The sequence below is a fragment of the Notamacropus eugenii genome, chromosome 5 (assembly GCF_028372415.1).
Source record: "Notamacropus eugenii isolate mMacEug1 chromosome 5, mMacEug1.pri_v2, whole genome shotgun sequence".
Taxonomy (NCBI): Eukaryota; Metazoa; Chordata; class Mammalia; order Diprotodontia; family Macropodidae; genus Notamacropus; species Notamacropus eugenii.
This window is the reverse complement of record NC_092876.1, coordinates 18,181,410-18,188,520: the sequence shown is the minus strand read 5'-3', so window position 1 is coordinate 18,188,520 and position 7,111 is coordinate 18,181,410.

Sequence of the window (7,111 nt, the reverse complement as noted above, 5' to 3'; positions counted from 1 at the left end):
TGATAGCCACAGTCGGACACAATGAAATTTCACTTTACAATGGTGATATCATTTTGGTCCTCTTTGAAGACGAAGGACAACAACCAACGAACTAATTCTGGGAGAAAATTGTGTAACAGAGGGATTCAGGGTCAACCTTAATGGGTAGCTTAGGGGGAGTAATCTCTCTTTACCTGCTCCTAGGTCACTTTCCTTTTTCATTTTGTGTACTAAGGCAAAGGTGGGGAACCTGCCACACAAGTTCCCCACCCCTATCTAAGGCAATCAAGGAGCTATCTTTTTAATATTTGCTTATTAATTACTAAAACTGTCATATCTCTTACATCTGCCAGGTGGTCATAGAGTCCTGGGCCTGAGTTCAAATTTGGCCTCAGATGCTTGCTAGCTGTGGATCCTCATTTTCTCCCATCTGTAAAATGGAAACTCCCTCTCAGTATCAAATGAGATACTAACTGTAAGGTGCTTAGCTCAGTATCTGGTAGATTTCATGAAGGGGAGAAAAGCCTGAGAGAATACTGGAAAGGGACAAATGGGCCAGGTGATGATGAGGAACCTTAATGCCAGAGAGGGGGTCTATGTAACGTGCTCTGGCCCCATCTCCCCCCTTCAGGGTTCTCAGGTACCTTTCCTCTACCATGGACTCAAGCAAACATTGGCTGGTTTCCTCCAGTCTCAGGGATCCAGTGACTAGCACCTCATTTCCATTAACATTGGACTCACTTTTACAAAGGAATATATACTTACACAGATTTGGCAAGAAGACATAAATATTTCCCTCCACGCCTGGGGAGCATTGTTCCTCCTGTGCCACCTTGTTTTGGTGGGGTTTGGGGGAAGAGGTCTGTTCCTACATTAAACATGGTTCCCACCTAATTTCATGTCCAAAGGCCATATGGCTACTCAATGAGTCCTGCTGGGCTGGAGTCCTGAAGTCCCCTCCTGGTATCACTCCTTGCTCCTCCAAGCTTTGGATGCCAAACACCTCGGTGGCTTTCAGTTCTGATCAAGGCTGAAGACTCCAGTCCCTGCATCTGGAATGGGAAAGAACAAATGAAAAGGGAAAACCCAGGCCATGAGTGAAGGTACCACCTTGCTCCTCCCCAATGATGTGGAGGCAGCAAAAGAGATCTGGAGCTGACACCAACAGTTCTGGCTACTGAGGCACTGGAATAAGGCCCTGCCAACCATGGGGAAGGCCCAAGCATGCTCCAGTCATTGAGATTCTCCCAGAAGCAGATCCCTATCATCCTCCACAAGAAGACACAGTCTTAGCAAACTGATGGGGGTCTGCACAGGCACTAGGCCCCCCTCCCACTCCTATTACATTTAATATTAAGGACAGCTATGTGATACAGTGGATGGAGTGCTGAACTTGGGGTCAGGAAGACCCCTATTCAAATCCAGCCTCAGACACTTACTAGCTGTGTGACCCTGGGCAAGTCACTGTACTTCTGTCTCCTTCAGTTTCTTCATCCCAAAATGGGGATATTTACATAATATTTATAATGTACTTTACTTACCTCAAAGTGCTCTAGAAATGCTAGTTATTATCATTGTTGCCATCACATTCATTTCTGGAGGTAAAATGGAATCACTGGAGCATGACATGGTCAGATCTCCCCATTAGGAAAATCACTGGATGAAGGATAACATGGAGTGAGGAGACTTATGGCAGGAAAAACTATTGAAAGGCAGTCGATCGCAACAGTCCAGACAAGAAGTAATGAGGGTCTGAATAAGTGAGGGGAGAAGCCTAGAGACAAAAGGATGCACACAATCGATATGCTGAAGGTAAAAATGGCAAGATCTAGCAACTAGCTGGATCCATGGGTTGAGGGACAGAGAGGACCTGAGGCTATGGGCATTGAGAGGGGTGGAGGCATGGTGATATCCTTATTAGTAATGGGGAAGTGTGGAAGATGGGAGGGCTTGGTAGCAAGAGAATGAATTTGATCTTGGATATGTTGGATTTGAGATGCCCAGCAGACCACTGGGGATGCAGGATGAGAGCTCAGAAAAGAGACTAATGTTGGGGAGATCAGTCTGAGAAAGGTAATTATGGGAGTTCTGAGATCATCAATGCAGGAAAGAGATAGAAGCCCAAGATAGAGGCTGGGGGACACTCACAGGTAAGGGGCAGGGTGAGGATGCTGGTGTCATCCCAGAGAGGAGAGAGCATCCAGTGTGAGAAAGTGGTCACTGGTGTCCAATGCTCCAGAGAAGTCAAGAAGAATGAGGACTGAGAAAGGGACATTAATTAGAGTTGGCAGTTAAGGGATTATTGGTAGCAGGGAAGAGACCAGTATCAGTTGAATGATGAAGACAGAAGCCAAATTACAGAGGTTTTATAAGTGTGGGAAAAGAAAAGTTTAGAAGTGATGCCCAAGTAGAAATGACTTCTTCAAGACGTTTGATAGAAACAGGAAAACCTGGGTATGTTTGTAGGCAACAGGGGAGGGTTAAAGAAATGGGGAAGGACTGAAGATTAGAGAGAGAACAGGAAGGATCTGTGAGACACAGGGGATGTGATCCCAGGTGCATGGAGAGGCTGTGGTCTTGGCCAGAAGGGGCACCTCCAGAGACTGGAGTGGAGGGAGATAAAATGCGGAATAGCATTAGAGGGATTTGAGATTGAACAGAAGTGAGGGTTCCCAACAGATGATCTTGATTTTTTAAATGAGAGCTAAGGTCTTCAGCTGAGAGGGTGGATGGAGACTTGAGGCGAGACAAGGTTTGGAATCACCACTATGATGAGTGGGGTAGAGGATCAGTGAGACAGGCAGAAGCATTGCCTTGCTAATGTGAAAGCCCAGATTCAGTTTGGATAATGTCCATTTGTAGTGGATGGATGGTGGAAGGAACCCAGGGTTGTGATTTGGCAAGGAGCGATTGGTGATAAGACAAGGAAAGGAAGCAAGGCATTTAAAAATAGACTTGAACTGGCTCACCAAGAGGTCAAGATTGAGGAGGCAGGAGACTGTCACTAATGTTGGGGTGATGACTTGGAAAAGTGTTGAGAGAGGAAGGGATTAGAAGTCCCTGTGAGGATGAAAAACAGGCTGAAGGGTTAAAGGGTGCAGGGAAAGATGGGATGATGAAAGATTACTATCAGAAAAAAGAATTTCAGAGATCACCAACATGGAAGTGGACCATGTGCTGAGGTTGCATGGTGAGATGTATGACCTGTGCACTACTCCATGGGGCGGAAGAGCATAAGTCATGGGAAATAAGTTGGTTGAGGAACTGGGAAGTTAAGAGTGTTTGAGGAAATGCCATACCTAGGTTTGTTGAAAACCACTAGTATGAGGACCAGAGATGGGGTGGAGATTGCAAGCTAGGCGCTGAACTCCTTGAGGGATGGAGGAAGAAAGGAAGGAAGGAAGGAAGGAAGGAAGGAAGGAAGGAAGGAAGGAAGGAAGGAAGGAAGGAAGGAAGGAAGGAAGGAAGGAAGGAAGGAAGGAGAAAGTCCTAGAGAATGATACAGACAGCAGCTAGACTCTAGAACATGTGATCGATTTGGATTGTGTGACCATCAAAGGGGTAGAGGTTGCTGAGTGGTAGCCGTGGTCGGCAGGTCTGAAAGCCATATGGAGAGCAGGGAATATTCAGACCACTATACCATCACTGGTGAGTTGGAGATTTGATAGAAAGTATAGATAGTGCTCAAAAGAGTGGTCAGGGAAACAATGCCATCGAGATAAAGTCAAGACTCTGTGAATGACAGAACATGGGAAGAGGAGAGAAAAAGGATTTAAGAGGAAAGTTGTAATTCTGGCATGGCTGTTCCAACGAGCACAGTGGAAGGCACAGTAAGATCTGGAGAGGGACCCTGGAAGACTGGGGTGAGGGGGACCTTGACCTCTATGCAGAACTTCATGCTGTCAATGGGGCTTTCCTTAAATTCAGAAAGAAATAAGAGGAGAGGGAGGGGGGAAAGGATGGGGGGAAAGGATAAGGGGAAGATCTGTAGAGGGGAGAGTGAGAAAATAGGGTAAAAGGGAATATAGAAGGGGTTTAGATGAATGGGAATTGGAAGATAAGGGAGAGATCTTGGGGGAGGTGTGATATGTTAATAGGAGAACAAGGTAGCAAGTAGAAGTACAGGAGTCGAGAGAAATAGGAAATAAGAGACACGCACAGAGATAAAAACAAAGACCAGGAGTAGAATTTGTTAGGGAAAGTGTATGTTTGTGTATGTATATGCACATATGTATATGTGTATGTATGTTTATATATATAAATACATCCACACTGAAGTATAGCCTTCTGGGGAGAGGTGCAAAAGGGGGGAAAGAACCAAGTAAAAAGTGCACAGCAGAAAACCAAAGGAAACTTATAAGAAGCAAAGAAAAGACAGCTCTGAACACAACGAGTCTTATTTATTATGGAGGCTTTCTTGAAATGCACATGGATTGCCAAATATTCTGAATTCTCTTATGTTCTGCTGTGCACATAACACTTTTTGTCTTTATGTTGAAGTTTTAATATTTAAGTTGAGAACATATTTCTTTTTCTTTTCTTATTGTGCATTTAAGTTTTGGTATTTGTCTGAAATTTTTAAAAGATTTAAAAATAAAGAGATGGCCACTGTGTGAAGGATGGTTTAGAGAAGACATTAAAAGTGAGAAGACTTCAAAGGGGATCTAACAGTCTGGGTTAAAAGTCATGAGGGTCCTGAACTAGAGCAGAGACTGCATCGGAAGGGAGAAGAGAAGAAAGGGGAGAAGGAAGGCTGGAGGAAAATCAATGAGATTTGATCATTTATTGCATATATGGGGTTTAGGTGGAGGGAAAAGTCAAGGATGACTCCAAAATTGTGGAACTAGGTGACTAGAATAGAGGTGCCCTCAAAAGAAACAGGGATTATTTGGAAGTGGGATAAGTTTGGAGAGACGAGGTCCACTTTAGACATATTGAAATTGCAATCTGTCCAGCATACCCCACCAGAATTGCCTGGCAGGCCACTGATCATGTGGGACTGGCGCTCAGGAGAGTGGGTGTCAAGAGTCACCCACCCAGAGAGGTCATAATGATTCACCAAGGAAGAAAACGTGGAGAGGAAAGGGAAGAGGCTAGGGCAGAAGCCTGGGGAACACCTACTCTGGAGGAAGAGGAGAGGCAATCAGAGGTAGGAGGAGAAACGGAGAGGAAGGTGTCATCGAAACCAAGGCAAAAAGAAGGCCCCAGGGACAGCATCAGCTCCTGCAGAGAGGTCAAGGAGAGAGAGGATGAAGGCATTGAGGACATAGCATACTTCATGCAGCCATTCCAAGCTTTTCCCTGGAGTGGCAAATATCTTTTAGATGACTGACTGTATCAATAGAGATTTGTCACACTGAATTTGCTATGGCTGTGAGTCAGAGAACACTACAGTCTCTGGAGAATCGAAACCCCAAGACACCCAAAGGACAATGGAGATCAACAATCTGTTCCCTATGATGGCTACTATGAGAAGCAGCATGAAAGACTTGTGAGATGGTGGATGGAGGAAAGCACCCATGGTGGGACACTTACAGAGGACCTGCAAGAAAGCAGATGAGAACCCCACTCGATGAAAATAATGCAATCTGCACCACTCGAGGGAGTACTCACCTCATGGAGGTCACAGGCCTGTTGACAGACTGAAGCAGCATTGATATATTTGTTAGTTAACGTAACCAAGGAACACAGATTTGTTAAGCGTTTGCTATGTGCCATGTATTGGACTAAGTCAGAGAAGTCCCTGCTCTCGTGGAGCTAAAGGGGGGAGGTGAGATATCTATAAATGGGTGTGTACAAGGTGTGTAGAATACTGTTGATGAAAGGTAGCCTTCAAGAGGCATGGAGAAGACTTCCAGTGAAGCTAATATTTGGGCTGGGTCTTGAAGGAAGCAGAGATTGGCAGGAGCTGTACAGAGCATTCCAGTCCTCAGGGACAGATCCACACAAAGGTATGGAGATGGAAGATGGAGTAGCCTGTATGAGAAGGCCAGTAAAGTTGGATCACGGAGTGCTAATCATTGAAAATTATCATCAAACATTAACCACTGGTTATTTGTTAGTAATAGCAGTACACACCAGAAAAAATAAAGGCAACTTAAATTTATACATTGCTTTTCATCGCCATATGCATTATCCCTATTTTACAGATGAGAAAACTGAGTCTTGGAGACAGAGAGGGATTTGTCCAATTTTGTATCTCAAAGAAGCTTATGTGGTCTCATAACCAAGGAAAGACATGCTTGAAGGGTCGTCTGTAATCCCTGAACAAATAAGAATCAAGGGCAGGGTGGGAGGGGGATGAGGCAGGGTAGAAAAGTCTTTGCCCTTCCCTAAGACTTAAAGAAGAGAGTGGTTACAGGGAGGGGTGGGAAGCAGGAAAGAGATCCCATTCATGAAATAGGTTGGACAAACATCCCAAATGAGGAATGTGAGAAACCGGAAATGTGTGTTACAAGGGGAGGCATCATGGTGGTTCTAAGTCCAATATAACAAAAGCATATGATGACCTACTATTAGCATCATGGACACAAGTTTGTCATTAACTTCATGTCTCATTAGTCTCCGTCTTCCAGCAGATAAAGCTCGTTTTCCTAAATCTCTGGCAGTACTTTGGATAAAGCTTGCCATGGACTCACTGGGGCAGGGGTTCCAATTTGGAGCCAATATCTGGTTCCTCTGTAACTGGAAAGCAGAGCCTTTAGAGGGTAACCCTCAAGGTCTAAGCCAAGGCAAGTAGAATCCTAAGAGCCCCATTGTCCTATGTCTACTCCAAGCAAGGGCTGGGCAGAGGGCCTCCTAGATCTCAGCCCCATCTCCCTTGGCTCCTGTTAAAAAATCACAGAAGCTGAGGGGAAGGAAGGAAACATGCATTAAGCATCTAGTATGTGCCAAGCACCCTGTTAGGTGCTTTACAAATATCGTGTTACTTGATCCTCGTGACAAATCTGGTGAAAGTGCTATACTGATCCCCATTTTACAGCTGAAGAAACTGAGGCAGACACAGGGAGGGTGACTCGCTACAAGTTACATAGCTAGAAAGGGTTTGAGGCTACATTTGAACTCAGCTTTAACTGACTCCAGGTCCGGCACTTTGTGCCCTGGATCTCGTATCTGCCTCAGGGAGAAATCA